The sequence below is a fragment of the Capsicum annuum genome, chromosome 7 (assembly GCF_002878395.1).
Source record: "Capsicum annuum cultivar UCD-10X-F1 chromosome 7, UCD10Xv1.1, whole genome shotgun sequence".
Lineage (NCBI taxonomy): Eukaryota > Viridiplantae > Streptophyta > Magnoliopsida > Solanales > Solanaceae > Capsicum > Capsicum annuum.
Genome location: NC_061117.1, coordinates 18,283,183 through 18,295,414, shown reverse-complemented (window position 1 = coordinate 18,295,414; position 12,232 = coordinate 18,283,183). Strand labels below are relative to the sequence as shown.

General features: G+C 37.0%; 1 long non-coding RNA gene across 1 annotated transcript in view; it reads right to left on the bottom strand.

Annotated features, from left to right (window-relative positions):
- LOC124900045 overlaps nt 1–12,232 on the bottom strand; it is a 35,360-nt gene that overhangs the window by 15,303 nt on the left and 7,825 nt on the right. The window contains exon 2 of the long non-coding RNA XR_007057631.1: nt 2,423–2,487. This is a non-coding gene — a long non-coding RNA (uncharacterized LOC124900045). The remainder of the gene's footprint in view (nt 1–2,422; nt 2,488–12,232) is intronic.

Here is a 12,232-nt window from a genome sequence, read left to right as displayed (position 1 = left end):
TTTTGGACTGATTTGTACTTGGCATTAGTTTACCCTTACCTGAGTTACATTCTAGTACTCATCCCACTAACCGTCTTCGTACGCTGCATCATTTCATGATGTAGGGTCCTAGGGGTTTTTTGATTACCTTGTACAGAGTTAGGTGATTCTGTTTCGTCGGTTAGTCTGCGTTAAAGTGGCAAGTCTCTATTTTTGAAAGGCTAAACATTTTACTGCTTCCTTTATGACTATGCAAATCCCATCAGTTTCTTTTTATATTCTGGATTCCTTTTTTGGAAATGGTCTAGTTCATGTCTCTACCTAACTTGGTGTTTCAGTTTAGAGGATTTTGTGGACAAAGTGTGGGTGGTTATGGTTTATTGATTCTTAGTTCCTATTGAGTTATCTATCTATCTTTCATATGTTTGTTTGGGTTACTTCTACTATTATATTATATTTTTTCTGGTTGACTAGGATATGGTGGTGGCCTCTGTCCCTTAGTGGTCTTGAAATATCCACCACAACTAGGCTCGGGGTCAGGTCGTGACAATCAAATTTTTGCACCATTGCCGGGGAATATAGTTACAAATTGATTGATCGAGTTTGTTGAAGTTGTTGGTTTTATTTATTAATTTTTAGTTTTTTATTGCTTCTCAGGTACAAGCTGGTATATGCCCAATACTCGGAGTGAAGGGAATCCTTTGATTCTTTTTTATCCTGAGCTTGAACAAATTTTATGATAGAATTATAAGATGAAGAGGGAAGAAACTTATTATCAAGGAGCCCTGCCCGAAGGGATTCATGATGACCCAGCAGCTTTGAAACGGCTACCTCAACATAGTGTTCAAGAAACTATAGAGCAAGTCACTATTCGCTTAATGTTCGAAAAAAATACTAGCAAGTAGTTTCCCGATGAGTAGCTATGGAGGAACGGGCTAGAAAAGAAGAGGAAGAACATCAAGCCACACCTGATAGAGAAAAGAGGTCAATAACCCATCCAACAATATCTACCAGTGTATGATGATCCAAATAAGGATTTGGGGTATGTTGAACCAATTAAAATCGGTGCAATCATTCCTCCAGAATTGCCCAAGGGACAAAATTCGATATTACAAGTGCAATGATCTAGTTGCTGAACTTGAAGGGGTTTTTTACTGGTTTGCCTAGTAATGGTGCAAACATGCACCTTATGAACTTTGTTGGGATTTATACTTCATACAATTTGCCAAAGGTAAGTCAGGAACCTATGCGACTAAGGAAGTTCCCATTCTTTATGACATAAGAAGCAATGTTATGGTTAGAAAAGCTACCTCGTAGGTCTATTACCATTTGGAATAAGTTGAGGACACATTTCTTAGACCAAGTTTTTCCACCCTCTAGAATGTTGTTGTTAAAGGATGAGATCTATAATTTCAGGCAATTGCATTCTGTGGCATTATACGAGACATGGTTGAGGTTCAAGAAAAAGCTATAAAATATACCAAATCATAGAATCACAGGGATAAACTTGCTCAAGATATTCTATAGAGCCTTGAATGTTAATACCATGGTTATGGCTGATACTTTTACAAAAGGAGCATTTAGAAGTCTTCATTGGGAGAATACTTCAGAAATTTTAGATTGAATCACTAAAACCAATCGAGGGTGGCATACTCTGGAGAAGGGTAGATCAGTTGGTGCTTATGCTATTGGTGCATCTAATGAGAAGAGAGCATTAGATAAGTCTGCGGCTCAAGAGGTAGCACAAATGAGAACTAAGATTGGTATACTTACAAAACAATTTGCACTGCTTAGAGAAGAAAATATAAATACAGTGGATTCGCGAGGTAAAGCTTCTAGACATGAAGATTCATATTCTGAATAAGAATCTAAGTACTTTGATATATAAGTAGCATATTTTTGAGCCAAGAGTTTAATCAAGACACTTGGAACTCGAGGAAAGGAATCAAGGTCGAAACTACTATGGAGATAGGCATAGACATAAGTAGAGATCGTGCTGAAGACAGAAGGGGGAAAGATCACTACAAAGATAAGAATTGCCTTTATATTTTACCTGGATGTAACGCCCTAAAACGTGTCCTGAGATATCACACAATGCTCGGGTCTACGAGTAGCCCCAAGTTAACCTTATAAACCTTCTACAAATTTTGAAACTCAACAAAGAAAACCTAGACATGCTAAAATACTGAAATATCAAACCCTGTCTGAATTGAACAGGATTTAACCGAACATAATATCTGAAGCATTTAACTTAGAATTTGGGTAAACCAATACTTAAAGTCTAAAATGTATCTAACAGTTGGACAAGCCTCTACTACTACTAACTAGAGGGCCACTGGGATAAGCCCCCAGCTGACTCGAACTAAACTAAAAACAACAGATCAAAGTGCTTCAAATAAATTGGAAATTTGAATAAATGGATCCTTGAACTATGAGGACTCACCAACTATCGGGATATAGATAGAGATGTTCGTGGTCAATTGCGCTGCTGGAACTCAGCACCAGAACCTACATTATAAGACAATGCAGTAGATAGACGTATATATAGATCAGTACTTTTGGAATGTACTGAGCATGTGGGGGTGAATGCATAAGTAAAACAATAATTCAATATTCATACAAAACTATCAAGGATGCATGTTGAGTGTAAATGACTCACCTTGGCTCGAATAAAACATGTACTGCAAAATAATTAAACGTGAGTATGTAAAGCATAGAAAGTCTTTGTGAGTCATAACACTTATTTCTAAAAGTTGTACTTTTACTCTTCCTATTCATGAAAGTTTATTTTCAAATCATGCAAACTAAGTGCAAACAGGATTCACCTTTATATCTGTAAACTGAAAGCTGAAATCTTATAGCTAATGTCTTACGTAAAACAATATTTGAAATAAAGTGTGAGCCTTTACACTTGATTTCTAAAAGTTGTTCTGTTATTCTGCCTTAGGACTTAGGGGGTTTCTTCTAAAAGCTTTTCTGTTATTCTCTTTTGTTAGGGAGGTTGTTCTAACCGACATACACCATGTGAGCTATCATGGTGTCCAACGTATAGTTCTCCTAAGGGAAAAACCTCATGTTGGGAAGAGATGTCATACTCTTGCCAATGAGTATAACCTGAGCTGAGTGATCACAATCTCTATCTGCATCCATATAAATAGAAATAATCTGAATCTGTACCTATGTTGGCTCGTAGTTAAGGGGCATATGAATTGAGACACATACCCAACTCGGTGCTAAATACTACTCCTTTACTTATATTCTCATTCTGTAGGAAATCCACCTTAAATAGCATAAGGGTTTATAATGAAAACCAGTTATGCATCTGTCTATTTTAAACTGTAATCAAAATTGAATGTGTGGATTCCATATCTTAGCCGAGGATCAAAAGATGAAATCTTTCTTAAAATATGAATACATGTTTATGAAAGAATGCTTATACATCATCTTTCTTGAATTATCAAGACTTAAACTTAGGGCTTATAATCTGTAAATGAAGATCGTGTCAAATCATAACAACTTTATGCTCAATAATAAAAATCTTGAAATACTTTAACAAATCTAATCAAGTTAATGAAATTCAACTTTCAGTATATATAAAATCAAGTCACACGCATGAATATGTGAAAATAGCTATGCAATTCAACACATAAATTTACTTGTAATTTCATAACTTCAAATAATGATAATTGGGTATGAACCCTAAATTTAAATTCATGCAAATTCAACTTTAAAAACTTGTTTTGGGCACAAGGATGAATGACATATCCTTGTTCATAACCCCACATACCTTAGTTGATGAATTTGCAGAAGTTTTTGGTTGCTTTTCTTGAAATTTGAGTTTGAATCTTAAAGAAGCTTGGGTTTGTGCTAGAGAGAAGATTAGTTTCTTAGAGAGAAATTATGAGTTATAGGGCAAATAATGCTCCTTGTGGGCTTAAATTTTGTGTTATAGAAGAATTTGGGTGGCCAAAAAACCCAATTTCCCTTTAAAAAGTGTGATCAAAAGTTGGGAAAACACGGGGCGCGATACAGCGAGCACCGCGGGATCTGGTCCGCCGAACTGGACTGGGTACCGTGGGCTAATCGCCCACAGTTGCTGTTTTGGAAGTCCAGACAAGCCCTTATGCTGGCCTAAAAATTTTGAAACTCACCGAGACGTACTATTGACTAGCCCTATCATGTATCAACTTTAAAAACTACGATCCGATCTTAAAGGGTCAAAAATGAAATCATCAGAGTTTAAGGAGCTTTGGAAATGACGAAGTCTTAACACTTCGTGAAATTTTCTAAGTCTTGGACCCCTTCAAAATGCACTAGTGAGCTGAATTGAGCCAGGGTCTTATGGGGTCTTACTATATCTCCCCCTTGGGGACATTCGTCCTCGAATGAGACTGACTGACTAAGAATACTAAGGGAATGAGATCATATACTGGCATAAATAACTGAAAACATAACTGCATGGCTGAATCTAAAACATAAAGAACGACTGAACTAATTTGTAGATGCGTGCAATGACATAAATATAATCATATGGCTGGAATTGAGAATGGAAAAGAAAATACCCTAAGGAAGACTGTTACCTTAGGCTGAGTCTGAACTTGCAGAGAAGAGATAAGGGTACTTGGTTTGCATATCTGCTTCTGCCTCCCAAGTGGTGCCCTCAATGGACTAATTCCAACAAAGAACTTTGACCAAGGGAACTTCTTTGTTCCTTAGTCTACGAGTCTGGTCATAAAGAATCTCAACTAGGATTTCTTCAAAAGAAAGGTTGTCCTGAATTTTAGTGCTTTCCAAAGGAACTACAATAGCTAGATCTCCAATACACTTCTTCAATAAGGATACATGAAACACTGGGTGAACGAATGTCAAATCTATAGGCAACTCCAGCTCATATGCTACCTTCCCAACATGACTCAATATTTTGTAAGGGCTAATTTATTGGGGACTAAGTTTCCCCTTTTTGCCAAATCTCTTCACATAGGAAAAATCTTCAAATAAACTAAGTCACCAACTTTAAACTCAAGATCCCTTCTCCTTACATCTGCATAAGATTTCTGATGACTCTGAGCTGTCTTAAGCCTCTTTCAAATTAAATAAACTTTTTCCATAGCTTTAAACACCACATTTGTCCCTATCAATGCAGCCTCACCAACCTCAAACCAACCAATAGGTGATCTACACCCCATCTCATAGAGAGCCTCAAATGGGTCCATCTGAATACTGGAATGATAATTGTTATTGTAAGCAAACTCGCTCAACGACAAGTGATCATCCCAACTATCCTTGAAGTTAATAACACATGCTCTCAACATGTCCTCTAGGGTCTGAATGGTCCTCTCCGCCTGACCATCTATCTGAGGATGAAAAGCAGTACTAAGATGAACTTGGGTGCCAAGACCCTTCAAGAAGGCTTTCCAGAAGTGAGAGGTAAATTGAGTACCCCTATCTGAAATGATGGACAAAAGAACTCCGTGTAATCTAATCAACTCTCTAATATATAGCTTAGCATAATATTCGGCTGAGTAGGTCATGTGAACTGGCAAAAAATGGGCTGATTTGATCATTTTGTCTACAGTAACCCAAATCGAATCATAATGACGTCGCGAATGAGGTAACCCTATTACAAAGTCCATGTTTACCACTTCCCACTTCCAAGTGGGAATACTAAACTCCTGCAAGGTGCCACCAGGTCTTTGGTGCTCTACCTTAACTTATTAACAATTAGCACACTTGGCCACAAATTATGTAATATCTTTCTTCATACCTCTCCAACAAAATACCTCCCACAAATCATAATACACCTTAGTGGCTCCTGGGTGTATCAAGTAACGCACACCATGTGCTTCCGCCATAATCTGTTGTCTCAAATCATCAGTGCATGGTACACAAAGTCTATTCCGGTATCCCAACACTCTATCTCCCCCTTAAGAGAAAACCTCTACCTTCTGATTTCCAACTGACTCCTTAGCTCAACCAAACTGGAGTTCTTATCTTGCTTGTATTTCACTTTGAAAACTAAAGAAGACTCTGAACTTCTCTGGACCCAAACATTCCCTTCAGTTAAGTCATCTAACCAAACACCTAATCTATCCAACTGGTAAAATTCTTGAACTAATTCTTTCTTATTTTTCTCCGCATGAGCAACACTATCAGAGACAGTCTACTAAGGCGTCGTCTATAACATTGGCCTTTCCCAATTGATACAAAACACTCAATATCATGATCTTTCAACAATTCTAACCTACTTCTATGACAGAGATTTAACTCTCACTGCGAAAACACATATTGCAAATTTTTGTGGTCCGTGAACACATCAACATGCACCCCATAAATACAAAAGCAGCTAACTCAAGATCATGTCTAGAATAGTTCTTTTTATAAGCCTTAAGCTATCTAGAGGCATAGGCTATGACCTTACCTCTCTGCATCAAAACACAACCCAAACCAACTCTAAAAGTATCACAGTAGACAAAAAATCCATCTGTACCATCAGGTAAATGCTAAGACTAGGGCTGAAGTGAGTCAAGCCTTCAACTCTTGAAAACTCTTCTCACAAGAATCTGACCACTGATACTTAACTTTATTTTGAGTCAATTTAGACATGGGGGACACAATAGATGAAAACCCCTCAACAAAATATCGGTAATAGCCAGCCAAACCCAAGAAACTCCTGATGTCTGATGGAGAGATGGGTCTAGGCCAGTTTCTCACTGTTTTGGTCTTTTAAGGATCAACTTTAATGCCATCATCGGAAATAATATGACCGAGGAAAGATACTGATCTTAGCAAAAATTCATACTTACTGAATTTTGCAAACAACTGGTGATCTCTAAGAGTTTGCAGCATGACTCTAAGAGGGTCTACATGGTCATCCTCACTTCAAGAACAGACAAGGATATCATTGATAAATACTATGACAAACATGTCCAAATACTGTTTAAACACTCTATTCATTAAGTCCATGAAGGTTTCTTGGCATTTGTTAGACCGAAAGGCATGACTAAAAATTCAAAGTGACCATAGAAGGTTCTGAAACCTATCTTTGGAATATCACATTCCCTTACTCTAAGCTGATGATAGCTAGATATAAGGCCTATCTTAGAGAAATAATTTACACCCTGAAGTTGGTCGAATAAGTCATCAATCCTATGAAGAGAATATTTGTTTTTCATTGTGACTTTGTTCAATTGACGATAGTCAATATAACCATCTTTCTTATACGTGAATAGGATGGGTGCACCCCATGGATAGACATTGGGCCTTATGAAACCCTTATCTAAGAGGTCCTTAAGCTGCTCTTTTAACTCTTTAAGCTCAACTGGAGCCATACGATATGGAGGAATGAAGATGGACAGAGTATCAGAAAGAAGATCAATACTGAATTCTATTTCTCTTTCGGGGGTTACCCATGGCAAATCCTCAGGAAAAACTTCAGAAAACTTGTTGACTACATGGACTGAATAAACTGTTAGAGTCTCAGACTTAGTGTCCTTGACTCGAACCAAATGGTAAATACACCCTTTTGATATCAACTTTCTGGCTTTAAAATGGGATATAAAATGACTCTTGGGAGATACTGAATTACCTTTCTAGTCAAAGACTGGCTTATCAGGAAACAGAAACTTCACTGCTCGAGTGATAGAATCTTAGATGCATAACAAAAATGGAGCCAATGCATGCCTAGAATAATGTTAAAATCGATTATGTCTAACTCTATTAAGTCTATTAGTATAATCTTATGAAGGACAGTGATAGGATTTATTTGGTAACAACTGACTCACCCACTGGGAGGAAACTAAGAAAGGATTAAAGTGCTTTTCAGGACCTTCCCTAAAATTTACTACAACTAACGAAGTCACATAAGAGAGATTTGACCTAGGATCTAACAACACATAAACATTAAGATGAAAGACACTAAGCATACCAGTAACAACGTCTGGTGAAGTCTCCTGCTCCTGATGGGATGGTAAATCATAAAATCGATTTTGGTGCTAACTGCCACTAGTATTAGATGACGCTCCTTGAGGAGAAACTGGGCGACCTAATAAAGCTGGTGTGCTAGTAGCCTGAGTCTTGGGACAAACATCCCTGCTTACATGCTTAGCATACATGCACTCTTTGATTTTGTAACCTAACTTGTCATACCCATAACGACCTTTCTGTCCTAGCAAACACTCACTTGGATGATTTTTACCACACTTAGCATATGTAGGATAACTATTCCTTCCACCCACACTATTCTAAGATCTGGACATAGAAGTTCTACCCTATTACTCCTGCCTGATTTTGGGTGTGGGAGCACTGGTTGAAGATGGAGTTGGCATAGATGAGCAGCCCTAAAACTATGAATGATTTCCCTCTATAAACCTAGTTTGGTCATATGCAAACTATTTGATTCTAACCTTCTTATTTCCTCTCTCTCCCCCTTCAACTTCTTTGCCTCAATCTGTTAAGCATGAGTTATCAGCCTAACAAGATCCATGTCCTCAATAAGTTTGGCAATCCTACACTCTTTGACTACCAAACCAAACACTCTAGTAACAAACTTACTCTATAACAGATTGAACTTAAGGCAGTACTCCTTCACTGACATCGAGCCTTGCCTCAGGTTCATGAACTTCTCAACCTTTTTTTCTCTCAGCTCACGTGAAAAGAACCTGTCCAGAAATGCATTCTAAAGCTTCTGCCAATTTATGAGAGCTGCATTCTCACCTCTACCAATGTTCCATATAACCAGCCAATTATAAGCAATATCCTTTAACCTATAGAATGCCAATCCTACACTCTCTTCTTTACTAACATGCAGTACTTGGGTGATCCTCCTTACCTTATCAATGTAGAGTTGTGGATTCTCACCTACTTTTTACCCAAAGAACTTAGGCAGATTCATTCTCATGAAGTCATAAATTTTGGACTAGCTAAATCACCATTCTGATGAAGTGGGACTACAACTTGATTGTTGCCCTAAAAATTAGCAGTCACGGCTTGGGACAATGCTTGAAAGGCAGACCAAAATTTAGCTTGAGACACATTCTCATTTTAGAGGATCAACAAGCTGGGTTAGTTGGTTATCATTTGTGCGTGTATTATCTCGGTGAGGAAGCTTATTCTTTCATGTTAGAGAATAAGTTAAAAAAAATAGAGAAAACTGTAAGCATGATAGATCATAAAAGAAAAAAGATAATTTACTAAATTGTTCTGTATCCTCTTGCCAAATAAATGTAGCGCGCTTTACACCCATGATCAAGACACTATCTAACATGGCTTGTCTGACTCTCTAGGACTCTATACACCTTAGGCTCTGATTCCAAGTTTGTAAGACCCTAAAAACGTGTCCTTACATGTCACACAATGCTCGGGACTATGAGTAGCCCCAAGATAACCCTGTAAGCCTTCTACAAATTCTAAATCTCAACAAAGAAAGTCTAGGCATGCGAAAATACTGAAATACCGAACCCTGTCTGAACTGAACTGGATTTAACTGAACAAAATAACTTAAACATTTAACTTAAAAATTGGGTAAACCAACACTTAAAGTCTAAAATATATCTAATAGTCATACAAGCCTCTACTACTACTAACTAGAGAGCCAATGGGACAGGCCCCTAGCTAGATCAAACTAAACTGAAAAAAATTGATCAGAGTGCTTCATAAAAATTAGAAATCTGAATAAATGGGTCCTCAAACTTTGAGGATTCACCAACTGTTAGGATATAGATAGAGATGCTCGTGGTCAAACCCGCTGCTGGAACTAAGCTAAGACAATGTAACACATAGACATACATGTGGATCAGTACTTTTGGAATGTATCGAGCATGTGGGGGTGAATGCATAAGTAAAACAATAATTCAATTTTCATACAAAACTTTCAAGTATGCATGCTGAGTGTAAATGACTCACCTTGGCTCAAATAAAATATGTACTACAAAGTAATAAAATGTGAGTATGTAAAGCACAAAAGTCTTTGTGAGTCATAACACTTAGTTCTAAAAGTTGTACTTTTACTCTTTCTGTTCGTGGAATAAGTAGGACTAAAATTAAGTCTATTTTCAAATCATTCAGACTAAGAGTAAAGAGGACTCACCTTTATATCTGTAAACTGAAAGCTAAAATCTTATAGCTAATGTCTTATGTAAAACAATATTTGAAATAAATTGTGAGACTTTACACTTAATTTCTAAAAGTTGTTCTATTATTCTGTCTTAGGACTTAGGGAGTTTCTTCTAAAAGCTTTTCTGTTATTCTTTTCTATTAGGGAGGTTGTTCTAACTAACATACACCATGTGATCTATCATGGTGTCGAACGTCTAGTTCCCTAAGGTAAAAAACTCATGTTCGGGAGAGGTGTCATACCCTTGCCAAGGAGTATAACCTGAGTTGAGTGATCACAGTCTCTATCTGCATCCATATAAATGGGAATAATCTGAATTTTTACATATGTTGACTCGTAGTTCTGGGGCATGTGAACTAAGACACATACCCAAATCAGTGCTAAATACTACTCCTTTACTTATATGCTTATTCTGTAGGAAATTCACCTTAAAATAGCTTAAGGGTTTATAATGAAGACTAGTTGTGCATTTGTCTATTTTAAATTGTAATCAAAATTGAATGTGTGGATTCCATATCTTAGTCGAGGATCAAAAGATCAAATCTTTCTTAAAATATGAATACATGTTTATCAAAGAATGCTTAAACATCATCTTTATTGAATTATCAAGACTTAAACTTAGGGCTTAGAACCTGTAAATAAAGATCGTGTCAAATCATAACAACTTCATGCTCAATAATAGAAATCTTGAAATACTTTAACAATTCTAGTCAAGATAATGAAATTCAACTCTCAGTAATATAAAATCAAGTCACATGCATGAATATGTGAAAATAGCTATGCAATTCAACACATAAAGTTACTTGTAGTTTCATAACTTCAAATCATGATAATTGGGTATGAACCCTAAATTCAAATTCATGTAAATTCAACTTTAAAAGCCTGTTTTTGGCAAAAAGATGAAAGTCATATCCTTGTTCATAACCCCACATACCTTAGTTGATGAATTTGCGGAAGTTCTTGGTTGTTTTTCTTAAAATTTGAGTTTGAATCTTAAAGAAGCTAGGGTTTATGCTAAAGAGAAGATTAGTTTCTTGGAGAGAAATTATGAGTTATAGGGAAAATAATGATCCTTGGGGGATTAAATTTTGTGTTATGGATGAATTTGGATGGCCAATAGACCCAATTGACCCCAAAAAAATGGGATTAAAAGCTTGGAAAACACGGGGCGTGATACAGCGGGCGCCGCAGACTCTAGTCCACTGAACTGGATCATGCTCCATGGGCTAAATAGTGGGCTCCCCCAGGGGTGAAATGGAGTGGGCGTCATGGGCTAATCACCCGTAGATGCTATTTTGGAAGTCCAACCATTCCCTTACACTGGCCCAAAAATTTTAAAACTCACTTAAGATGTACTATTGACTACCCCAATCATGAATTAACTTTAAAACTATGATCCAATCTCATAAAGGTTGAAAATGAAATCATTGGATTTTAAGGGGCTTTGAAAATGACTTAGTCTTAACACTTGGTGAAATTTTCTAAGTCTTGGACCCCTTCGACATGCACTAGTGAGCTGAATTGAGCTAAGGTCTTACGAGCTCTTACACTAGAGCTATGATGTTGAGTTTGAAAGTTCAAGAATATAAACATTACTTCCAAAGCTTGTGAAGGTTTTAGAGATACAAAAGAGTTGACTTAAGGAAATTAAGACAAATATTTTGGGGTTGAACCAGAAAGTAGAGTCACATGCAACCGCTATAAAGTAGCTTGAGCAGCAGTTTGGGCAGATGTCTGCCATATTAAATCAATATCAATCGGGCACTCTTCCTAGCAACACTATTCAAAATCTAAAGAACGACAGTCATTGCCTTGCTATTACCACTTAAAGTGGTACGAACACTATTGATCCCCCTATTTTTGTAGTTGATGATATAAGGAATGGCCCAATAGAGATTAATTATACGGACGAAGATAGTACCAAAAAGTTGGTGACTAATAGTGAGGCATCTTAGGAACCAACAGTTGCAGCGAAAAGAGTTTTCAATGATAAAGAAAAAGGTAAGGAGGTTACACCAGTATTGAAGTCCACTCCTCGACGTCCCCCACCTTACCCCATAGGTTGATGAAGAAATCTAAAGAATAAAAGTATCAAAAGTTTATGTCTATATTGAAAGAATTATTTGTGAATATCTCTCTGGT